General features: G+C 39.1%; 1 long non-coding RNA gene across 1 annotated transcript; it reads right to left on the bottom strand.

Moving 5' to 3' along the window:
• Window positions 1–6,199: 6,199 nt before the first annotated feature.
• Window positions 6,200–25,579, bottom strand: LOC136393964 (uncharacterized). The gene is made up of 3 exons (XR_010749145.1): window positions 25,544–25,579; window positions 24,044–24,086; window positions 6,200–6,324 (listed from the first exon to the last, which is right to left on the bottom strand). It is a non-coding gene; the product is annotated as an uncharacterized lncRNA (long non-coding RNA).
• Between the last annotated feature and the right edge of the window lie 477 nt (window positions 25,580–26,056).

Here is a 26,056-nt window from a genome sequence, read left to right as displayed (position 1 = left end):
TATGTGGACTGTATAATGTGAAAATGCTTGTTGATGCTGTGAAACAGTTGAATGAGAACGAGGGCGGGGTCTGGCCTCCATGCCCGTAGCTACACACAAGTTCACCACAGGGAAATTCAGCTCCTTCATCTCTTTCCTGAGCCAGACCCTAGCTCTGCCCATGATGTTTGGAAGGGAGGAGAAATATCGCTGATTATGAACATAGCTTATTATTTAATGACCAAAAACACTTAAGAGAGTTAGGGGTCAGCATAAACAAATTTTTAAATTTCCCTTTGATTCAAAAATCAGGCTATGCCAAACACATGTGAGATGATTATTAGGAACCCCTTTCCTGAGCTTTCCTTATCTTTATTTCCTGATCGATATGTTCTTGTTCTATATCATTTTCTCTGTTCCATTTTTTCCTCTTCGGTCTTAGTCCTGACCATTGTAGTTAATTTCCATTCAGCTCTTTTCCTCCTTCAGGAAGACACATTGATCTTTCTTGCTGACACCAAGTCATTTCCCTTTCTCTACCAGGAGGCCCTGTTCCCACTCCTGGAGACCCAGCTGGTGTCTCACCATAGCACAGGAGTCTTCCTGGTACATGAAAGGATGAGGAGTCAGCTGTACTTCCCCAACACTTACCATGCAACATTGTCTAATCACTTCCCCTTTGGTTTGCCTTCCCCAGTAAACTGAGCAAATTCAAAGCAGGTACAATATCGTATTCTCTGAATCCTCAGTGCCATTAGCAGTGTCCACAAAGTAAGAATTTGTAGAAGGATTGTTCAGTTAAATTGAAGTACCAAGAAAACATTATTCAATAATTTCATTGTCAGTAAAATATAAATATTTGTGTACCTAACAAGGTTGTTCAAATGAAACACATATATAACATTGGTGAGGGACATGGCACATTGACCAAATGGGCACTGAATATCACTTTAACATCCTGTCCACTCCCATTCTTTTGTACCAATCCTGACTCTTGGGTGGCCAGAGTTTTTTATACTGAGGGTGGAGTGTAATAGGAAGAGAGGCCAGAGAAAACTTTGCTATTTGATCCAAAGTTTGTAACACCACAAACATTTATGTCAGAAAGTATTTGGAGTAGTCTGCATAGATTTGTATATAAATAAAGAAAATTCAGAAAGACTGAAAGCACACTAGAAAAGGCAAAATGTTTGAAATTCACTCCAGTGTTTAGTCTTTTATAAAATTGCCCATTTAAAAAACACTGTTTTCTGGATTAGTTTGTTTCCTCCTATATATATGAATATTAAGAATGCTTTTTAATTAATAATATTCTTTAGGTTATCTCATTACTAAAAAGTAAATAGTTGGCAGTATTGTAACATAATCTTAAAACCAAGATGCTATCAGAGTAAGAATTTTGGTCTTATATTGTAATATGGTACCAGAATAATTGGACATTGTAATTGACATAATTTTATATGTGATTTTTAAAAATTGGGATGAAAGATTGCTTTAAGTGTTTCAGTTTCTGGCCTTGGCCGGTGGGCTCAGTGGTAGAGTGTTGGCCCGGCCTGTGGAAGTCCTGGGTTTGATTTCTGGTTAGGGCACACAGGAGAAGTGGCCATCTGCTTCTGAACCCCTCCCCTCACTTGCCCTGCCACAGCATGGCTTGAATGAGCAAGTTGGCCCCTGGAGCTGAGGCTGGCTCCAGGAGACTTGCTTCTGGCACTAAAATAGCTCAGTTGCTGAGCAATGGAGCAGCGCTCCCAGATGGGCAGAACATCAGCCCCAGACAGGGGTTGCCAGGTGGATCCTGGTCCGAGCACATGTAGAAGTCTATCTCTCTGCCTCCTTGCCTCTCACTTGATAAAAAGAAAAAAAAAGTGTTTTGGTTTCTGATGTATGCGTATAGCCACATTAGAAGCTGTTCTTTTTAACATTCTTTCTTGAAACATGTTTCATTATTACTGTGGAATAGAAATCTAGCCAAATTCTTGTTCTCCAGATGGGTTATAAAGATTGGAACATTTCATAAATGGAAAAACTGATGAATTACAGTGAAGCCTCCTTCGATTCTCATCTTAGTGCTAAAGTTATAGAAAAGGAGACTTTCTTCTGATATTTTTTCTTTACTTTGCACCTTTTAGATCCACTTTCACTTGTCTTTAGTGTTTTTTGATCTATAATAGAAGTAGATTTGTATCTTGTTTTTGGTTTTTCACATTATGATTATGGAAAATTTCAAGCATCATTCAAATTAGAAGAGTACAGAGAATCTCTGAGCACCCACCACTCACTTCAATATGATGAGCTCATGACCAGTATGGTTACCTCTCAACCCCCTCTTAGTAGCTCTTCATTTCATCTGTAAATATTTCTCTATGTATCTCTAAAAGACAAGCATCTTTTTAAAATCATCACAATAAAGATCAGTCTCCCTTAATGTAAAATAGTTAGTCAGTGTTTACATTTCCACATTGTTTTCTAATGGTCTTTATTTGCTTTGTTTCCTGGAACTTCTATTTCAATAAAGCACACACATGATTTTAAATTTTCAAATAGTCTCATTAAAAAGAAATAAAAAGAAACTGGTGAAATTAATTTTAATTCTGTTTTATTTAACCCCAATGTTCACAATATTATCATTTGACCACCATATAAAATTATCTAAATATTAGAAGTATTGATAATATAAAGTCAATATAAATGTGTAAACCAATGAATTATCCATATAAAATATTAATTAATAAATTATTCAATGTAAATTGATACAAAATATTAATTAAATATTTTATATTAATTTTTTCTCCATACCAAGTTCTTCAAATAAATTTTTAGTTTACAGACATAGAATATCATAGTGTGGGACAGCCAAAGTTCACATTGCACACTCATCACAGCAGCTCTAGAGCTCCTACTTTACGTAATAATAAAATATATGGCTTGATATTTTCTGAAATCTTATCTATATCCTGCTCTCTTAATTTATTTATATATGTATTTAAATTTCACCTTTCTGATACTATCATCTTTGTTGTACTTAGTTTGAATTTTGTTCCCAGCAGTAGTTCCAAGTAAGGGGTGTTATCCTAGGAGGATATTCTAGTTTATTACGTTAAGGAAGTTTTTGGGTCCAGAGTCAGACTACCATCAGAATTTCTCAAAGTCCCCTTGCTCCAGCCTGCAAATGGGAGCCTCATTATCCTCTCTCAGTTACTATATCTTTGCTCAGAATCCGCCATAAGATTCCAGTAATACCTCACGCATTTTAACAGTTTTCTGACTCTGAAATCTATTCTATGTTTATTGCTGGTTTGTTCCCTTCTATTTGTATTTTTTTTCCCTTCTATTTGTATTTTGAAGTCTGTGATAATTGTTACTTTAGTTTCTTATAGACGTTGACTATGGAATTTCTATCATATTCATTTTGTTTTATTCAGGAAAGATGAAAGAAAGAAGGAGCAACAAATTATGCCACTTCTGGCCCTGAGCAGTTGGCTCAGAGGTAGAGCATCAGATCAGCGTGTGGAAGTTCCAGGTTCGATTCCTGGCCAGGGAAAACAGGAGACAAGCCCATCTGCTTCTCCACCCCTCCCCCTCTCCTTTCTCTCTGTCTCTCTCTTCCCCTCCCGCAGCCAAGACTTCATTGGAGCAAAGTTGGCCTGAGCGCTGAGGATAGCTCCATGGCCTCTGCCTCAGTTGCTAGAATAGCTCAGATTGCAGCAGAGCAACACCCCGGAAGGGCCGAGGATCGCCCCCTGGTGGGCATGCCGTGTGGATCCCAGTCCAGCACATGCAGGAATCTGTCTGTCTGCCTCCCCCTAACCCCCACCTACTTCTCACTTTGGAAAAATACAAAAAAACAAAACAGAAAGACAAAACTGATGAAACTGCAGCTACTTTGTTTGAAGTAAAGGGTCTTACCTACTTTGCTTTTTCTATCTACATTATGAAGTTTCACTCCCTTTTGACTCTAATTTGAAAATTTGTTTTCTGACATGCAGGTCGATAAGTGAAACATACAGTGTATAGCTGTGCATATAACACTCAATATAGTGATGAAACAAAGTCAGTATCTTTGGCTATCTCTACTAGTATAATTTTTAGAATTCTGGCACCATGGGGCCTCACCAACTGAGGGCAACACCTCTTTCGCCTGACCAATATGAATCTCTATAAATACCATTTCAAACATGCATCTTCTGTCCTAGCCACAGGTATCACTTTTGTGTTGTTGCTGTGATTGGCATTCCTGCCAGGCATCAACCTCAGCTTGGATACCATCATTACTGCTACCTCTTTGAAAAACAAGTGCTCTAGTAACCTAGGTTCTTTGTTGTGACTTGTGTGCTAAAAATACAGTCTTTGCATCTCAGCAAAACCAAGGGCTACTTCGTCCTTTACTTTAGGCAGAAGATACAGATTTTTCATTTCCTCAAGAGCATATGACTTAAAAAGACCATTTACTCACTCATTTATTCATTTATTATCATTCATTCATGTATTTATTTCATGTATTATTAATTTATTCCTGTTTATTCAACAAATAATAGATGTCAGAGAACTCTGAAATATACCAGCTAGCAAAAATAAGTATTCATTGCTCTGTAAAGGTTAGTGTTTATTGGGAGAGAAAAATATTAATTTGTTATTAAATAAATGACAAATGCAAAATTTCAGCTTCAGTAAGTACAATGAAGGAGAGACACATGTTATTAGGAAATTATTTAAAAGGGGCATATGATATCAAGAGAGGTTCAGACAAAGTATTTCTTTAAAAATGGTTAACAGGGGGAGGCAGTGAGAGAAGCATTCTCTAAAATATTGTGGTGTGTGAAAGGACCCATCTAAGAATTCAGAGATCATTCAAAACACCAGTGGTAAGAACCTCCAATCTAATTTCTTCTTAAGAACCAAAAGGAAATAATTCTCACCAGCACCCCTGGAGTCTGGTGCCCTGTATATAAAGCCAGTAGCCAGGGCCACCATCACAGCAGCCCGGCCCATGCAGGTTCGCATTGGATTCAGACAGTTGATAAAGAAACAACGGAGCCAAAAACTGGTGGGCCATTATCTTTAATCCTAGATTGCCTGATGGGCAAGTAAAAACACACACTGGGCTCCAAAACCCACTCACATTCAGTGCTCACAAAGCTACTGACTTAAACGAGTTTCCTAGAATCAAAGGTTTCTAGCTCAACAGACTTATTCACCTTTGTTCCCCATCTCCTTCCTTTTCTCTGCACAAACTCTGCACTAACTCGCTTCTCCCTCAGCACTCCGCCATCTTGGCTGCTTCTCCTGGCCTCCTCCACATGGCCTTTCTCTGCTCTGCTCTCTAATGCTAATCTCAGGAACCGAGAGAGCAAGCTCCTATTCTGCCCCCATTTTATAGTGTAGAAATAAAAACCTTTAATCCAATATACAAAATAAGGAAGTCTCTGATACAAAGTCACTTATCTGGGACATAATTGGATTGTACCACCCCACATCAAAAAGGGTTGGGAAAGGCTTAATCCTAAAACCAAGCCCCAGGCTACAAGGATCCTGCTTGCCCACAGCCCGCCCCCAACACACATTAATATCACCTGAGCAACAGGCTTCCATGTGGGCAGTGCCATCTTTTTTTTTTTATTTTTATTTTTTTCTGAAGTTGGAAATGGGGAGGCAGTCAGACAGACTCCCGCATGCGCCCGACCGGATCCACCCGGCATGCCCACCAGGGGGCGATGCTCTGCCCATCTGGGGCTTTGCTCTGTTGCAACCAGAGCCATTCTAGTGCCTGAGGCAGAAGCCACAGAGCCATCCTCAGCGCCCGGGCCAACTTTGCTCCAATGGAGCCTTAGCTGCAGGAGGGGAAGAGAGAGACAGAGAGGAAGGAGGGGGGAGGGGTGGAGAAGCAGATGGGCACTTCTCCTGTGTGCCCTGGCCGGTAATTGAACCTGGGACTCCTGCATGCCAGGCTGATGCTCTACCACTGAGCCAACCAGCCAGGGCGGCAGCGCCATCTTTAACAAAGTGAACATAATATATTTTTATCTGCCCAACATGCCCTGACTAAGAACATTCTCATTATTAGAGGGTACCTATATATAGCAGAATATTCTTGAATTGTGCATAACCAATTTGTCTTCAATAAATGTTTTTAACTATTTTTTTAAGTGAGAGGCAAGGAGGAAGACAGACAGGCTCCCACATGTACCCCAAACGGATCCACCCAGCAAGCCCCCTACCAAGTTATGTTCTGCCCATCTGGGGCTGCTGCTCCATTGCTTGGCAGCCAAGCTGTTTTAGCACGTGAGGTGATGCCATGGACCATCCTCAGTGCCCAGGGCCAACTTGCTTGAACAATTCAGGCCATGGCTGCAGGAGGGGGAGAGAGAGAGAGAGATTAGGGTGAGGGATGAAGAAGCAGATGGTCACTTCTTCTGTGTGCACTGACCAGGAATCAAACCTGGAACTTCCACATGCCAGGCTGATGCTCTACCACTGAGCCAACTAGCCAGGGCTGTCTTAGATAAATTTGCAAAATAAATATTCTTTGTTACAGCTTTTATACTCCTTCTTTGCCACAAACTATTACAGTTAACTAATTTATAGCTTCTTAACTTTTAAATTAATATTTCATAGCAGAAGAGCTCTAGAGTAACCTATACCACTTTATATCAGTGTCACTATTCTAGAATTTTCTGTAAATGAAATACAGCATATATATATATATACAGTCACTTAGTATCTATCAGGAAAATATCTTTTTCCATGGCCATAGACCTATTTCCTTTGTACTATATAAGTATCCTAGTGAGGTTGTTTTGTTTTACCCTCAGCCAAAGTCAGCCTCAGACGCTTCAAAAAATTCTGTGCCCTACTTCTGCTCTTCAATTCATTTTTCCCTTATCTGTTGTCTCTCGAGAATTGCCATTGCCATATTCATCCTGCTCTGGAATGCTGCCCCAAATGCTCTTTATTAGTTCCTCAACATTACCACTAGGATGTGATCCCTTGCACCCAAATCACCTTAGTTGGTACGTATGCATATGAAAAGAAGCTCCTCTTAGCTTCTTACCACTAAGAATTTGAAACCTTTGGTGTATACCAAACTAAAGCTTTAGAGATTTTGCTCCTTTCAGTTTAAATTCTCTGTGTATGCATTGGAATTTGAAGTGCTATGGTAGGTGGTGGGGGTAATTTTTAAATTAAATCTTTGTTGGGCAGATAAAATATATTATGCTCACTTTGTTAAAGATGGCGCTGCCCACATGGAAGCCTGTCGCCCAGGTGATTTTAATGTGTGTTAGGGGCGGGCTGTGGCAGGATCCTTGTAGCCTGGGGCTTGGCTTTAGGACTAAGCTTTTCCCACCCTTTTTGATGTGGGGTGGTGCAATTCCATCATGCCTCAGATAAGTGACTTTGTATTAGAGACTGCCCTATTTTGTATATTGGATTAAAGGTTTTGATTTCTGCACTATAAAATGGGACAGAACGGGAGCTTGCTCTCTCAGTTCCTGAGATTAGCAGTAGAGAGCAGAGAGGAGAGCAGAGAAAGGCCACGTGGAGGAGGCCAGGAGAAGCAGCCAAGATGGCGGAGTGTTGAGTGAGAAGCCAGTTTGTGCAGGGAGAAGGAAGGAGATGGGGAACAGAGGTGAATAAGTCTGTTGAGCTAGAAACCTTTGATTCTCGGAAACTTGGATAAGTCAGTAGCTTTGTGAGCACTGAATGTGAGTGGGTTTTGGAGCCCAGTGTGTGTTGTACTTGCCCGCCGGGTGTAAGCTAGGATTAAAGATGATGGCCCACCAGTTTTTGGCTCTGTTGTTTCTTTATCGACTGTCCGAATCCAATGCGAACCTGCATGGGCCAGGTGGCTGTGATGGTGGCTGTGGATACTGGCTTCACAATCTTATAAATGAAATCGAGTTTCTTTATTTTTATTTTTTTGGATAATACATTTTTGTATGGTCAGTAGTCGCCACCATCGTGGCCATTCACATGCAGGTTCACATTGGATTCAGGCAGATGGTAAAGAAACAGTGGAGCCAAAAAATGGTGGGCCATCCTTTGTTAAAGTCTTGCACTGGCTGATGAGCAAACGCACAGGGAAAATACTTCCCTCTTCAGAGCTCACAAACCCTTGACACATTATTCAGGTCCACAACCAGGAGAATCTTCTCCAGTTTCTTCTAGAATCAAAGGCCCCCAAAACCTCAGTAGGGCTCACAAACCACTGACCTCTGGTTCCCCATCTGCACACCTTCATTCTCTCTGTTCTCCCTCTGCAAATGTTAGCAAGACAATGACCCTTCCCAAGCAGGAAGGTACTTTGTAATTTCACAGACCACATATACCTGGCACTGCCCAGTGCCATTTTCTAACAATAAAAGTGAGCAAACTCAAAAAAATTAAATTTTACAAACTCATTTGCCCAACACTTTTATTTATAACCCTGAACTGCTTTGTTTTGATCATAGCCTTTCTTCAGCTTATTAAATACATTTTTTGCCTAAAATACAGTTGTATTTTTAAAATAACAAATAAATATATTGCCAACTAGCAGAGACTCGAGACTGGTATACCAATTTTCATCATTATCTCGCTACAAATGCTGTTTCTGTGATCAGTGTACCTTTGCTCCTTCTTGCCAAAAAACATCAATTTTTTCCTAAGTGAGAGGAAGGGAGATAGTGAGACAGACTCCCGCATATGCCCTGATCTGGATCCACCTGGCAACCTGGTCTGGGGATGATGCTTGAATCATCCAAGATATTTTTAATGCCTAAGGCTGATGTACTCAGACCAACTGAGCTATCCTCAGTGCCTGGGGCCAAATCAGTTGAGCTGTGGGAGGGGGAAAAAGATAGAAGGAGGAAAGAGAGGGAGCTAGAAGCAGATGGTCACTTCTCTTGTGTACCATGATCAGAGACATCCATACACAGGCCGAAACTCTATCCACTGAGCCACCAACCAGGACCTGAAGCCATCAATTCTTAAATCTCAGTCTTTATTTTATAATAACTTTTTTTCCCCTGGATCCTGAGGATATCATTTGTATTCAAATCTCTCATCTACTGAAAACATATTTGTAAATGAAATATTACTGGATTTAGATTCCATTGTTCTCTCTATAAGTTTGAGTATAGAATGTTCCCACACATATGTTTTGTTTCTTGCTGCACCAATAAGAGATTTCACATCTTTTCATTTCTGGTATTATAGTTTATAGTGTAAACTATATGCTTATAAAAAGGCAGCCCCACTCTGTGCTGAGAAGTCTATGGCCATGTAACTTTCCAGAGGCATGCATATATATCTGTCAGTCTAGTACAGCAACTCCAACTGTGCTTGTGTTCATGGGTTTGAGTGTTTCTGCATTGCAGCTTTTGTACTAGTTTCTAATGGGTGGTCAGAGTGTGCTCCAAAGTTCAGCCTTCATGGTGCCAGCTGCGTGGACAGCACAGTGAGGCAGAGGCCGTACTGGCTCCCATGCACTCTCAAAGCCATCCCTCTGGCTGTGCAGCTTGCACGACTGTGAGGCCCAATGTCTTCATCCACTGTCCCATGACCTATGCTGGCCCAGGTTTTTGGAGATCAAGTTTTTTTAGATAGGGCAATTTTTTGCACTTCCCAGCATCTTTACATTTAACAGCAGAGTGTAGGTAAGGCAACCCACTGCCTCCATTTTCCCCGCTCCCTTAATTTTTGACTCATATAGGTTACCCCGCTATTTCTTGTGCTGTTGGAGCTAGATAAGTTAGTTCTGTCCTCTGTCTTCCAGTGAGCTATGCCAAATTCTTTTGACAGGCACCAGTTGCAAGAATACTCAGCCCTGGGAAAGTAAGTATTCATACCCGCAATGTTCTGTTCCAATGGAATTCCTGGTATTTTATAGTGTATAGTGTAAATATTTTCCACATACCTCTAAAACATGCAATCCTTTAAAACAATTTGACTTGTTCATGTGGACCAAGAGGTTTTGTGATTAAAATTGTAAAGATGCCATTCTTTTTTTCTAGGAACTAAGAAAAGGTAGGAAATGAACATGAGCTCTCCTGCTACTATCAATACATTGGTGTCACCTCCCTACTCCTGGGAACAGCTGAGCAAACATACGAAAGCGTGTCTGTAGTGTTGAACTCTAAGGTAAGACATGAAAGGCTTTTGTTGTTGTTTGTGTGTTTTAAGTGCTGGTTTGGAGTGGCCAGCAAGTGCTAGCTTCAGTGACATAAATCTTTATACACAATACTGAGAACATGGGCATTCCCTATAGTGAACAATCTCTTCACAGATCCTCTGAGGACCAAGGTTCTAATGACATATCATGCCAGGAAGGAAGGTGGAAAAGTTTATACATTGGAAGTTCAGTGGAACTTGTGTGAGAGGATATGGAGATAAGAAGAAAAAAAGTGAATTTCATTTTCTAAAGCCAAGAACACTTATTGTTTGAAATGATGATCAGAGGTAGTTTAACCTCTTCAGAAAGCCACTGCTGGACCATCTTACATCTGGGTTTATTGTTTCCCTAAGGTGCCACACTGTCTGGTTGGCCCCGTATCACACACAGTGCCTGAGAGCTGTACTACAACCGCCTCCATGACTGCTTTTCTCCTCTCCGCTCTATACTAGTTGAGGTCAGAGATTACATCTTACTCATCATTACAAAGCCAATATAAGATAGTTTTTGGTATATATTTAAATTAAATATATAATATAAATGAGCTGCATATAATTAAATGGCGATACATAAGAAATGCCACAATCCTACAACAAAATGACTCCAAGGAATAGACAGATTTTTGAAAAGGTTGCACGAAACACTACGATTAGAGAAACCGGGATCTACCTCATGAGGTGCTCATTTCCAGAGACAGTGTCTTTGATCAGTATAGGGGTTGTGAAGTATGCTGTGCACAATCATACCACAGCAGACCTGGAATATGTGTGAGAAGAACCTAGGATACAACAGAGAGAATCCGCATGCTTGTAGAATTACTTTCTCAGCAGAAAAGTGTTGAAGGCTGTTATCACTTACTTGATAAGGCAAAACTAGATTTGATTCATCTCACACTGTGAAACAGTTCTCATTCTTTTGCATGTATACAGGTATAAGTAAGCCGTGTGTGTGGTTCTCTTTAATAAGTGAGAGTTTGTTCACTCTAGAAAAATCTTTGTATTGCCTTCATGATGTCTCAGATTAAAGAACCCCTGCACTTGTTATTGTAGATCCTGCCTTAGAGATGGCTAAAGTCTAGAATTTAGTGCTCCAAGTGTGTGTAACTCCTGATGCAGCCTACTTGACATATTGAGCCTAAAAAGACTTCTTTTTTTGTTCTGATGTTTGTTAATAATTCTATACGATTGGCCCTCTTTATTGCCTGCTTCCTCCTCAATTTCAATGCAGTTTTTAATCTCACCTCCTTTATTCAATTCCCTCTAAGTTGACATAAATGCAGAGAAATAAAATATGTAAAAAAAAGTATTCTATAAAGGTGATTTAAAATTACTTTAATCATTAATAACAGCAAAAAGTTAAAAAGAGATAAAGTTGCTAAACTAAAACTAATGCAATTCTTTTTTTTGTGTGTGTGACAGAGACAGAGAGAGAAAGAGAGAGGGACAGATATGGACAGACAGACAGGAAAGGAGAGAGATGAGAAGCATCAATTCTTCGTTTTGGCACCTTTGTTGTTCATTGCTTTCTCATATGTGCCTTGACTGGGGGGGGGGGGGGGGGGGGCTACAGTAGACCAAGTGACTCCTTGCTTGAACCAGTGACCTTAGGCTCAAGCTGGTGAGCCCTGCTCAAACCAGATGAGCCCGCACTCAGGTTGGCTACCTCGGAGTTTCAAACCTGGGTTCTCCACATCTCAGTCTGATGCTCTATCCACTGTGCCACTGGTCAGGCTCTAATGCAATTCTTTAAAAAATCTTAAAGTACAAAACTCATCTCTTTGTTTAGGTTATAAGTTAAATATATTTGGCCAATTGTTAAAACATGAAATGTTTGCATAAATATGATAGTCCTTTTTAATAATTTGTATTTTTAAATCTATGTAGCTTTAAGATTCAAATATTACAAATTTTATAATGAAAAGGAAAAGTCCTCTGCCCTACCTTGTCACCACCTGCTCAAATTCTTTTAATTAATTGTTATTTATGTTCTATTTAAATATTTATTTACCAATGTGTGGTTCTCTGTTTACCTTATATTATAGAAGATTAAATTTTAGCAGTGTTGCATCACTCATGCCCTTTTTCCTTTCTTCCATTGTTCCAATGAAAATAGACCATAATTTGGCTAAATTATTATTCTGTATCTGCCTGATGTGATTACATAAGTGAAGTTTATTGCTTAGCCAGATACTGACTGTGATTGCATTTCATTTCCTGTTAAACTTCTTCGTTCTAGCTGCAGTTACTCTCCTTCCTCTTCCGGCTTACTTAGTCTGCTGTGCTCTTATCCCTTTATAATTACATATTCCAAAAGTATCCGACAGAGTTGTAAGTCCTTCTACCTATTATTTTACAAATGGTCACATATCAGGTGTTTCCTGGGTTTCATTTTGGTCTAAAGCTCTCAGTCTCATCCAGGTGACTGCTCTTTGTCCTGCACTGTCAACCTCCGCTGCCTCCTGCTCACTCATCCAGCCACTTTTCATTGTTTAAATGAAAAAACTGAGATGATAATTCCAGTTAATGTAGTAGGCAGAATTTCTAGGAAAGGCCTCCAAGATTTGACATCCCTGAATACCCAGAACCTGTGATTGTGATATTACTCCCATGATTGTGTTACCCTTATATAGCAGAGTTGACCTTAAGAGGAGATTGTCATATGAGACTTTAAAACAGAGGACTTTGTCCAGTTGGTGTCAGACAAGAAAAGCAGAGGGGAAATCAGATTCTAAGCACAGGAAGGAGTTGATGTGCCATTGTTGGCTTGAAAATGGGGGAGGGAGGAGTTAAATGATGAGGCATGCAGGTGTTGACTAGGAGCCAAAAGGAACCCCAGGTAACTGCCGACCAAAAAATGGGAATCTCAGACACACAGCCACAAGGAATAGAACTCTTTCAATAACCCAAGAGTGGATTCTTGCCTGAGCTTCCGAATGAAAGTCCAGCAGGTCAATTCCTTAGCTCTAGGCTTTCAGGAACCTGAACAGAGGTCTCAGGCAAGATCTCCTGAGCTTAAGTCTGAATTAAAGAACTGCAAAATAATAAACTTTATGGTGATTTGTTATGCTGCAATAAAAAACAAATATTGTTTTAAATATTTCACTGAACAGAAAAGCAAGAAAGTAATAATAGCATAACTACTTAGATTAAAAAGGAAGTTATTAGAAGTTAGTCTATTAGCATATAGAAGTACCTAATACAGGGTGAGGCAAAAGTAGGTCTACAGTTGTATGTAAAACAGAATTTATTCCCGTATTATTATTTATTAATTATTTATTACCATATGAATAACTGTAAACCTACTTTTGACCTACCCTGTATATATACAACGTAGATGAATCTCAGAAATGTTTTGCTGATCTAAAGAAGCCAGAATTTAAGAAGTCCCATTTATATAAGTTTAAGCAAGCAACTAACACATGGTGATAGAAATAAGAAAATGTTGCTCGGAGGGCAGTATGGGAGAGACGGGACTGGCTAGAAAGGGCCACAAGAGATTCTTCTGGGGTGATGGAAATATTTGATATCTTCTTTTGCTGGTGGTTTCCTGAATGTATATAATTGTGGAAACTCATAGAAAGGAAATACTAAAGATATATGCATATTTTTGTATCTATAATATATTTCATTACAAATAAATTAAAATAAAAATGAAGTGAATTTCTCTGTAATCATTCAAGGTTGAAATGATTACTGTCCCCTCTGAATTGCTTGGTAATAACATGTGAAGGATTCCTCAGACAGTGAAGCAGGAGGTGCCTTGTAACATCTCATCTACCGATTTGAACTTCTTAAATCTTGTTTAGCCAAACACTTTTTTTAAAATATATATTTATTTATTCATTTTTAGAGAAAGGAGAGAGAGAGAGAAGGGAAGGACGGAGGGCAGGCGGGAAGGAGGGCCTAGAAGCATCAACTCCCACGTGTGCCCTGACCAGGCAAGCCCAGTGTTTTGAACCAGAGACCTCAGCGTTCCCAGGTCGACACCCTACCCACTGCTCTGTCACAGGTGAGGCTAGCCAATCATTTTTTTTTAAAGGACACACTAGATCAACTCGATTTAATAAATATCTACAGAAACTTTCACCCTAAAGCAGCAGAATATACATTCTTTTATTATTATTATTAATTATACTAGGGTGACATCAATAAATCAGGGTACAAGTGTTCAAAGAAAACATGTCCAGGTTATCTTGTCAAACAATTATGTTGCTTACCCATCACCCAAAGTCAGATTGTCCTCTGTCACCTTCTATCTAGTTTTCTTTGTGCCCCTCCCCGTCTCCCTTTCCCTCTCCCTCTCCCTCTCCCCCTACCCCCCGTAACCACCACACTCTTATCAATGTCTCTTAGTCTCGCTTTTATATCCCACCTATGTATGGAATAATGCAGTTCCTGGTTTTTTCTGATTTACTTATTTCACTTTGTATAATGTTATCAAGATCTCACCATTTTGCTGTAAATGATCCGATGTCATCGTTTCTTATGGCTGAGTAGTATTCCATAGTGTATATGTGCCTCATCTTCTTTATCCAGTCATCTATTGAAGGGCTTTTTCGTTGTTTCCATGTCCTGGCCACTGTGAACAATGCTGCAATGAACATGGGGCTGCATGTGTCTTTACGTATCAATGTTTCTGAGTTTTGGGGGTATATACCCAGTAGAGGGATTGCTGGGTCATAAGGTAATTCTATTTTCATTTTTTTGAGGAACCACCATACTTTCTTCCATAATGGTTGTACTACTTTACATTCCCACCAACAGTGGATGAGAGTTCCCTTTTCTCCGCAGCCTCTCCAACATTTGCTATTACCTGTCTTGTTAATAATAACTAATCTAACAGGTGTGAGGTGGTATCTCATTGCAGTTTTGATTTGCATTTCTCTAATAACTAAAGAAGATGAGCATCTTTTCATATATCTGTTGGCCATTTGTATTTCTTCCTGGATGAAGTGTCTGTTCATGTCCTCTTCCCATTTTTTTATTGGATTGTTTGTTTGTTTGTTTGTTGTTGAGTTTTATGAGTTCTTTGTATATTTTGGATATTAGGCCCTTATCTGAGCTATTGTTTGAAAATATCATTTCCCATTTAGTTGGCTGTCTGTTTATTTTGTTATCAGTTTCTCTTGCTGAGCAAAAATGTCTTACTCTGATGTAGTCCCATTCATTAATTTTTGCCTTCACTTCTCTTGCCTTTGGAGTCAAATTCATAAAATGCTCTTTAAAACCAAGGTCCATGAGTTTAGAACCTATGTCTTCTTCTATGTACTTTATTGTTTCAGGTCTTATATTTAGATCTTTGATCCATTTTGAATTAATTTTAGTACAAGGGGACAAACTGTAGTCCAATTTCATTATTTTGCATGTGGCTTTCCAGTTTTCCCAGCACCATTTATTGAAGAGGCTTTCTTTTCTCCATTGTGTGTTGTTGGCCCCTTTATCAAAAATTATTTGACCATATATATGTGGTTTTATTTCTGGGCTTTCTATTCTGTTCCATTGGTCTGAGTGTCTATTTTTCTGTCAATACCATGCTGTTTTGATTGTTGTGGCCCTATAATACAGTTTGAAGTCAGGTATTGTGATGCGCCCAGCTTCATTCTTTTTTTTTTAGGATTGCTTTGGCTATTTGGGGTTTTTTATAGTTCCATATAAATCTGATGATTTTTTGTTCCATTTCTTTAAAAAATGTCATTGGAATTTTGATGGGAATTGCATTAAATTTGTATATTGCTTTGGGTAATATGGCCATCTGGATTATATTTATTCTTCCTAACCAAGAACAAGGAATATTCTTCCATCTCGTATCTTTTTCTTTTCTTTTTTTTTTTTTTTAAAGTAAACTTTTTTTTTTCCTTTTTTCTTTTTTTTAATTTTTATTTTATTTATTCATTTTAGAGAGGAGAGAGAGAGAGACAGAGAGAGAGAGAGGAGAGAGAGACAGGGGGGAGGAGCTGGAAGCATCAACTCTCATATGTGCCTTGACCAGGCAAGCCCAGGGTTTCGAATCAGCAACCTCAGCATTTCCAGGTCGACGCTTTATCCACTGCACCACCATAGGTCAGGCTCATTGTATCTTTTTCGATTTCCCTTAACAATGCTTTGTAGTTTTTGTTAAATAGGTCCTTTACATTCTTTGTTATGTTTATTCCTAGGTATTTTATTTTTTTTTGTTGCAATCGTGAAGGGGATTATTCTTTTGAGTTCATTCTCAAATGTTGCATTGTTGGCATATAAAAAGGCTATGGACTTTTGTATGTTAATTTTGTATCCTGAGACCTTACTGTATTGGCTTATTGTTTCTAGTAGTCTTTTTGTGGATTCTTTAGGGTTTTCAATGTATAGGATCATATCATCTACAAAAACTGATACCTTTACTTCTTCTTTTCCAATTTGGATGCCTTTTATTTCTTTGTCTTGTCTGATTGCTCTGGCTAGAACCTCTAGTACCACATTAAATAAGAGTGGAGAGAGTGGACAACCCTGTCTTGTTCCTGATTTAAGGGGGAAAGCCTTCAGTTTTGTGCCATTTAATATGATGTTAGCTGATGATTTATCATATATGGCCTTTATTATGTTGAGATATTTTCTTCCCATACCCATTTTGTTAAGAGTCTTAAACATAAAATTGTGTTGTATTTGATCGAATGCCTTTCTGCATCTATTGATAATATCATGTTGTTTTTGTTCTTTGTTTTATTGATATGATGTATTACGTTAACCGTTTTACGTATGTTGAAACATCCTTGAGATTCTGGGATGAATCCCACTTGATCATGATGTATTATTTTTTTAATATGTTGTTGTATTTGATTTGCTAGTATTTTGTTTAGTATTTTAGCATCTGTATTCATTAGAGATATTGGTCTGTAGTTTTCCTTTTTTGTGCCATCCTTGCCTGGTTTTGGTATGAAGGTTACGTTGGCCTCATAAAATGTGTTTGGAAGTATTGCTTCTTCTTCAGTGTTTTGGAAGACTTTCAGTAGAATAAAAACCAAGTCTTCTTTCAATGTTTGATAAAATTCGCTAGTATAGCTGTCTGGGCCTGGAATTTTATTTTTGGGGAGGTTTTTAATAGTTTTTTCTATTTCTTCTCTACTAATAGGCCTGTTTAGGCTTTCTGCTTCTTCTTGACTCAGTCTAGGAAGGTTGTATTGTTCTAGGAATTTATCCATTTCTTCTAGGTTGTTGAATTTAGTGACATAAAGTTTTTCATAATATTCTACAATAATTCTTTGTATATCTATGGTGTCCATGGTGATTTCTTCTCTTTCATTTTGGATTTTGTTTATATGAGTTCTTTCTCTTTTTTCCTTGGTAAGTCTTGCCAGGGGTTTGTCAATTTTGTTGATCTTTTCAAAGAATCAGCTCCTTGTTCTATTAATTTTTTTTCTATACTTTTTCTCTTCTCTATTTCATTTATTTCTGCTCTGATTTTTATTATCTCCTTTCTTCAGCTGGTTTTGGGTTTCTTTGTCCTTCCTTTTCCAGTTCCTTAAGGTGTGAAGTTAAGTGGTTCACTTGGGCTCTCTCTTGTTTGTTCATATATGGCTGAAGTGATATGAAATTCCCTCTTATCACTGCTTTTGCTGCATCCCATAGATTCTGATATGTCGTATTATCATTTTCATTAGTCTGTATATATCTTTTGATCTCTGCGCTTATTTCTTCTTTGATCCATTCATTTTTTAAAATTATGTTGTTTAGTTTCCACATTTTTGTGGGATTTTTTCCCTCTTTTTTGCAGTTGAATTCTAGTTTCAAGGCTTTATGATCAGAAAATATGCTTGGTACAACTTCGATTTTTCTGAATTTGCTGATATTGTTTTTGTGGCCCAACATATGGTCAATTCTTCAGAATGATCCATGTATACTGGAGAAAAATGTATACTCTGTCACTTTGGGATGGAATGTCCTGTAGATGTCTATCATATCCAGGTGCTCTAGTGTTTTGTTTAAGGCCACTATATCTTTGTTGATTCTCTGTTTGGATGACCGATCTAGAGCCGTCAGCAGTGTATTGAGGTCTCCAAGTATGATTGTATTTTTGTCAGTTTTTGTTTTAAGGTCAATAAGTAGCTGTCTTATATATTTTGGTGCTCCTTGGTTTGGTGTGTATATATTAAGAATTGTTATGTGTTCTTGATTCAGTGTCCCCTTAATCATTATGTAATGACCATTTTTGTCTCTGAGTACTTTTGCTGTCTTGTAGTCAGCCTTATCAGATATGAGTATTGCTATGCCTGCTTTTTTTTTGATGTTATTTGCTTGGAGTATTGTTTTCCAGCCTTTCACTTTGAATTTGTTTTTATCCTTGTTGCTTAGATGAGTTTCTTGTAGGCAGCATACAGTTGGATTTTCTTTTTTAATCCATTCTGCTACTCTGTGTCTTTTTATTGGTAAGTTTAATCTGTTTACATTTAGTGTAATTATTGACACTTGTGAGTTCCCTATTGCCATTTTATAGATTGCTTTCTGTTAGTTTTGCATCTTGTTTGATTATTCTCTTTCATTTTTCTATCTTTTGTTTTTATTTGGTTCTATTCTATACATCTTTCCTTTGTTGCTATCTTTTTTAAATCATGTGCTTCTGTGGTGGTTTTTCAATGGTGGTTATTATTAAGTAATGAAAAGGGTTTCTACCCTGTTCATTGTAGTGCACTATCTTGTGAGTACTTTTGCACTCTATCGTCCTTTGCTACTGTTAATCTCCATCCTCTCCCCATCCTTTTGTTGTTGTTGTCACAGCTTAAATTTGGTTTTATTGTGTTCTTGGTGGAGCTTTTACTTGTGGTTTTGTTTTTTGTTTTTGTTTTTTGTATCTGGTTGGAGAACTCCCTTTAGGAATTCCTGGAGTGGGGGTTTTCTGATGATAAATTCCCTCATCTTTTCTGTATCTGTGAATGCTTTTATTTCTCCTTCACATTTGAAGGATAGCTTTGATTGGTATAGTATTCATGGCTGAAAGTTCCTCTCTTTCAGGACTTTAAATATTGGGGTCCACTCTCTTCTAGTTTGTAGAGTTTCTGCTGAGAAATCTGATGATAATCTAATGGGCCTTCCTTTATATGTTGTATTCTTCTTTTCCCTGGCTGCCTTGAGAATTTTTTCTTTGTCGTTGGTTTGTGCCAATTTCATTATGATTGCCTTGAAGTAGGTTTGTTGGGGTTAAGAAAACTCGGAGTTTTGTTTGCTTCTTGAATTTGAGGCTTTAATTCTTTCCACAGGCTTGGGAAGTTCTCATCTATTATTTGTTTGAATATGTTCTCCATTCCATTTTCTCTCTCTTCTCCCTCTGATATACCTATTATTTTTATGTTATTCTTTTTGATGGAGTCAGACAATTCCTGTAGGGCTATCTAATTTTTTTTAATTTTGAGTCTCTCTTCTTCCCTCTTTTGTGCCTCAAGTTGATTGTCTTCTATTTCACTAATCCTACCTTCTATCTGGCCTGTTCTATTAGTTAAGCTTGTTACCTCATTTTTCAGCTCGTGAATTGAGTTCTTCATCTCTGTTTGATTTGTTTTTATACTTTCAATTTCCTTGGTAATATATTCTTTGTGTTCATTGAGTTGTTTTCTGAGCTCCCTTAATTGCCTTTCTGTGTTTTCTTGTATATCTCTGAGTATTTTTAGGATTTATATTTTAAATTCTCTGTCATTTAGCTCCAAGGTTTCCAATATATTAAGTTTTTTCTTCATAGATTTTTCCTCATCTATCTGTGTTACCTCTCTTTCTTTTGTATCCATGATGTTCGATTTCCTCTTCCTTAATGGCATCTTAGGGTGGTTTTGTTGGTAGTATTAATGAGAATTAATAAAGAATGAAAAGTTACAAAAATTAAAAATAGAATTTTTTAAAAAATTAAAAATTAAAAAAAGAAATTATCCCCCCCTTTTTTCCTCTCCTCTCCTCTCCCCTCCTTCTTGATAAAATCTTGTAGTGAACTGTGTATTATATTGTGCTAAGTAGAACAAACAATATGTATAATGGAGGGCCTGAGTTGGGGAAAAGTAATAAAGGGGCAAAAAAAGGGGGTATGGACCCACAAAATGCAAATAAGGAAAAAATTTGTGTCAAGAATAAAATGATTTGCTTTTAGATGTTGGTTGACTAAGAGATATGATGAGAGGGATACAAGGGAAACAGGAAAAAGAGGGAAACCATTAAAAAATTACTATTGTATTTAGTGGAACATGAACTAGATAAAATGGAGAGTCAGGGTTGGGAGCACTGCTAGTGAGTTAAAAAAGTGAAGTAAAAAAACCCCAAAACACCACAAACATAAGTTTCAGTCCCAGGATTGAATGAGAGGAGATGTAAAGGAGAAAGGAAGAAACTAATATAGAGGGAGAAAAGAAACAGAAGATAAAAAAAAAAGAGAGAACCACTAAAAGAAGAAAAAAGAAAAAAAAAGAAGAGAGAGAGAGAGTTAAGGGTTTTGGAGTGCAACCCTCATAGAGAGAAAGGAAGAAGAAAGAAAAGATAATGGGAGATGTAACACTTATGGGTAGTGTAGTTCAATGAGAGGAGAGAATAAGACCGGCAGAGAATTAAACAACCAAATTGGAAGAGGAAAAAAATAATCAAGACATGAAGATAAGAGAAACAAACGAACAAATATAATAAAATGGGATAGGTTATAAAGTCTGTGGATTATTCTTGATTTTGAGAGGTTATCTTCTTGCTTTTTCTTTTCTCTCGCTCTTCCTGGTCAGTGACTCTGTACCTTGGGTTCTGCCCCTGTGGCACACTCAGGTAGAGGTTTGCAGTTGATAAGTCTCTATGACGGGCCCTGGCCGGTTGGCTCAGTGGTAGAGCGTTGGCCTGGCGTTCAGAAGTCCCGGGTACGATTCCCAGCCAGGGCACACAGGAGAAGCACCCATCTGCTTTTCCACCCCTCCCCCTCTTCTTCCCCTCTGTCTCTCTCTTCCCCTCCCGCAACCGAGGCTCCATTGGAGCAAAGATGGCCTGGGCGCTGGGGATGGCTCCTTGGTCACTGCCCCAGGCGCTAGAGTGGCTCTGGTCACAACAGAGCGGTGCCCCGGAGGGGCAGAGCATCGCCCCCTGGTGGGCATAGCGTCGCCCCCTGGTGGGCGTGCCGGGTGGATCCCGGTCGGGCGCATGCGGGAGTCTGACTGTCTCTCCTCGTTTCCAGCTTCAGAAAAATACAAAAAAAAAAAAAAAGTCTCTATGACGATGTCATATACTGGGCTTCAGTCTCATTGGCAGTCGAGGCTCATTATCATTTGTAGGCTCCGACCGTGAGAGAGTCCATGTTCCTGGAGCCTTTCTCCTAGTCTTTCCTTCCTGAATTAGTAGCCTGATGATCCAGCTATGGGGTTGCTGCTGCCTCTGCCTGGAGAGCAAGAGGCTCAAAGAGCTGGCAAATCCCCACTCTATTCCCACTCCACGCAGGGCTCTGGGTAAGGCTCAATCAGTCAGCGCTGCTAGCATAATCAGACAGGGCTTCTGCCCACACAAAGACCTCTGACTCTGCCCCTCTGTCCGGTAACATGGGTGGGCACCTACTCCTGAGGTGCTTGGAGGAATCTCTCCCTCACTATCTGTGCGCGCAAACCGGGATATAGAGCAGGCCGCCTCTCATTCCAAGTGAGAACCCCGCCCGCATGGAAAAGTTCCAGCGTTGGAATTAGCTCTCGCTCCCTCCCCATGCGCGGCTTTTTCAGGGTGCTGGGGCGGCCCGGAGATTCTGCTTTCAGCCAACACAAAGGCCTCTGACTCTGCTTCTCTGTCGGGTAACACGGGCACCCACTCCCGGGGCTCTAGGAGAAATCTCTTGCCCACTCTCTGTGTGCGCTGACCAGGATATCAGGCCAGCCGTCTCTCACTCTGAGTGAGACCCCCGCTCGCACGGAGAAGTTCCAGCGTTGGAATAGCTCTCACTCCGTCCTTGTGTGTGGCTTTTTCAGGGCACTGGGGTGGTCCCGAGATTCTGCTTTCGGCCCACACAAAGGCCCCTGACTCTGCCCCTCTGTGGGGTAACATGGGCGCCCACTCCCGGGGCTCTAGGAGGAATCTCTCGCCCACTATCTGCGCACCAACCAGGAGATCGGGGTGGATGGCTGTCCCAAGCACCTTTCTTTGTCTGGATTTGGCATGAGCATTAGCTTGTATTGACTGGGTTGCCACAGGCACAGTTTTTCCTTGGCTTGGATCTCTGTGCCACGGCCTGGATCTATTCACCGCCTTTGCCCGCCTCAGTTTCTATACTCTCAGTTCCCAGTGAAAGCAGCCCTTATTTAGGTTAGTGAGGAAGGCAGAGTGTTTCTTACTCCTTATTTCCTTCAGGATTTGATTATATATTTAGCCAATTTTTCGCTCGACCATACCTTCGTGTGTATTGCGGAACATCTGGAGGCTCCAAGGATAGATTTTTCTGTTTCTGGTTGTAGATCTTGTTGAGTTTTTGGGGAGATTTATCGGTATCGCTCCTTACAGTGCCATTACTGTGACGTCATCCCAATCATTTTTTAATATGTTGATTTTCTCCCGCTTTCCATCCCCACCAAATTTATGAGCTTTTTGATGGTTAGGATATCACAGTGCCTATCAGAATGCCTTACTGAGGATAAGTATTCAATAAATAATTGGTGATTTGATTAATTTATAGAGGAAAATAAGGATAGAAAAAGGAAGGAAAATAATACCAAAAATAAATTGCATATGTCTTACTTAATTTTTCATAACAGTTATAACCTTATCTGTTCTTCAAGTATCCAGCTATTTTTAGAATTCCAGTATTTAAATACCATGTTCATAATGTTATTACATGTTTAACCATTAAGTGAACTCCTGGATCTTGTCTCTTAATGCAATTAGACTCTTTTTTCAGCTGCATAAAATTGCTCCCTTTTGGGATAACCAGTGTAATCTTTTCTTTCTTTCATAAGCAAGAACCCTCCTGTCATAAGCAGCTTCCTCTCCTATTGTTGCTATAAAATAATCTGAATTTGTGAGTACCTTTCCATCTTGAAATATAACCATTTATTAATTAGATAGTAAACTTTCTATAGTATAAAGTAACTTGTGTTAATAGCAATGTAGTATCAAGGATTAAACATATAAAATATTTTTGTTTAATAAAGTCTTCTAAAGTCTTGTAGTTCATAGAACTACAAGAAAATATTAGGAATAAATTATTTTATTAAGCTTCAATGCTGTGCTCCATTTTCCAGTCCAGTAATCTATTCAATCTACTTTTAATTAAATCTCACTGCCTCCTGTAATCTTAAACTAATCTTTGAAAATTGAAGACATAAAAAAACCAGAAAAGAAAGTGGGTTTTGTTGACAGATGATAGAGAACAATCGCTGAACTCTTCCAGTTTTCACCTGCTATTTGTGGAAGTCCGGATTACCCCTGGGTGACTCTCTACTATTTTGTTTCATCCTCAGATAAAGGGCTGTGATTCTTCATACTGGTGTCTGTAATTTGTTTGTAACTTAACACTGACCTTATGTGTTTTTTTTTAATTTATTGATTGATTTTAGTGAGAGAGGAAGGGAGAGGCGGAAGAGAGAAAGGGAGACAGGAACAACAATCTGTTCTGTATGTGTCCTGACTGGGGATCAAACCAGCAACCTCTACACTTGGGATGAAGCTCTAACCAACTGAGCTATCTAGCCAGGGAAGCTTTGACTTTATTACTTTCCCTGTCTCAGACTGATGTAACTGAGGGTCCAGTTGTAGGCTTAATAACAGTAATATTGATCATACTGATACCTTTCAAATTAAGAAGGTTAGTTCTTGAGACTTCAAAAGACCTGGCTTCTAAATGCCTGCTGGGTCATTGTTCTTAAAAATAAACCACAGTTGGGCAAACTCAATACTTTTATTTCCTGGGTCAGAGTCTGGATTAGCAGTACTCTGCTTACATGGCCTATAATTTGCTTACCTTTTTTCCACAGTAATTATCTGGAGGTATCTGTGTTCATGTCCTATAAGAGAGAGATGCATGTAATGTAAAATAACCATTTTAAAAATGTAAGTTACTGTAAGCCCCATACACAGAATAATGTGGCAAACTTCTTAAATATGATGACATCTGGTTTTCTCATAGGATAATTTTAAGAATTAAATACAACACATGTAGATTTTGGGGGTATAATTTTTCATAAGTTCAAACTTATATACACAGTATTCATTTTGATGAGTTTTTGACAGTTTATATATAGGTCCAATAAAATTGCCAGGAGAGTCCAATTCTATAATATGAGACTTCAAAAGACCTGAGTTCTGAATTTCTGCCACTGTCAGAGGTTATGAATAAAGATGAACAAAGATATCAGTAAAAATAAGGGGTTATAGAATAGTTAAAAGCTTAATTTTTTGTATTAAAAAAATCAATAATAATTTAAGATGAAGCAAACCAAAAAAAGAAATAAAAACCTTCTGAGCTAGAGTTAATAATGTTGGGCTGGGTTATGTTTCCCAGGCATTGTTCACTCTTCTCCTTTGGGGTTCTATGGTGAAGGACAAAATGCAGTGGGACTCTTTTAAGTTTTTAAAGGAGGAGGAAACCATGGAAAAGGGCGTTTTGATTCCTCTTTCCCTTTCATTATACATTTATTTTTGACCACTGACCATCTTCTGGGAACTGTGTTAAGTGCTAGGAATGGAATATCACTTTCATGGTGCTTATTGTTTAATGTATAAGGAAAGGAGAGGATTATTGGGCACTTAATATTTTTCGGGCACTCTTAAAAAATTTCCATGTATTACATTTTTTTAATGCTCTCTTCCACAACAGTCATGTGGAGGTAGATGCTATTGTTACTGAAATAAAAATTACTTTAGAAGAAATTTAAGCATGTCATATAGAAATCTCTAGACTAGGCCACAGTGGGTAAGGAAAATAAAAAATTCTTACTGGATATCGTAAAGCTCGGTGAAAAGGGAAGCAGGTAGAACAGTTCCTCATTAGAAGCCTACAGACTGATCCTGTTCTCTTTCATAATGTGAGATCCTGTCACTCTCAAATCTGGGAGCCACCATAACTGGCTGGCTGGGTTATGAAAGCTGGGGATGATAGGAGCATTTGGAGGTGCAGAAGACCAAGGTTTCTAGTATCTTAGATTCAAATATGAAACTTTTCCTCCTAGAATGTTATTACATGTCAGTCACTCATTTCTGTGGGGATGGTACACTTCAGATGCATTATGTTTAATTGACTTGCTTAGGAGCACCTTCCCAATACGCATGGTGGGAGTAAAGCATGTTACCTCCAGACTATTAAGTTTATCTTATCTGTAAGAAGTAAATTAGCCAAAAGCATTGTACCTTTAATGAGATCAGTCATCTTTAAATACACCTCACAATGTCAATATGTGACTCTCAGGTGGCCAAAGAAGGTCATTAAACAGGATTAAAATAGAATGGCTTTATTAACACATACAAGTTGTAAGCTATTGGAATGTATTTTATCCTGCCTAAAAAAAAAGTAGAGGAAAGGCCCTGGCCGGTTGGCTCAGCGGTAGAGTGTAGGCCTGGCGTGCGGGGGACCAGGGTTCGATTTCCGGCCAGGGCACATAGGAGAAGCGCCCATTTGCTTCTCCATCCACCCCCCTCCTTCCTCTCTGTCTCTCTCTTCCCCTCCCGCAGCCAAGGCTCCACTGGAGCAAGGATGGTCCGGGCACTGGGGATGGCTCCTTGGCCTCTGCCACAGGAACTAGAGTGGCTCTGGTCTCGGCAGAGTGATGCCCCAAAGGGGCAGAGCATCGCCCCCTGGTGGGCAGAGCGTCGCCCCTGGTGGGCGTGCCGGGTGGATCCCAGTCGGGCGCATGCGGGAGTCTGTCTGACTGTCTCTCCCCGTTTCCAGCTTCAGAAAAATACAAAAAAAAAAAAAGTAGAGGAAAAAATAGAGTTAAGATTTTATTTTTATTCATTTTAGAGGGGGGGGGGGAGAGAG

Source organism: Saccopteryx leptura, chromosome 2 (genome assembly GCF_036850995.1).
Source record: "Saccopteryx leptura isolate mSacLep1 chromosome 2, mSacLep1_pri_phased_curated, whole genome shotgun sequence".
Classification (NCBI taxonomy): Eukaryota; Metazoa; Chordata; class Mammalia; order Chiroptera; family Emballonuridae; genus Saccopteryx; species Saccopteryx leptura.
Note: the sequence above shows the minus strand (reverse complement) of the source record. Positions and strands in the feature narration are given on the sequence as shown.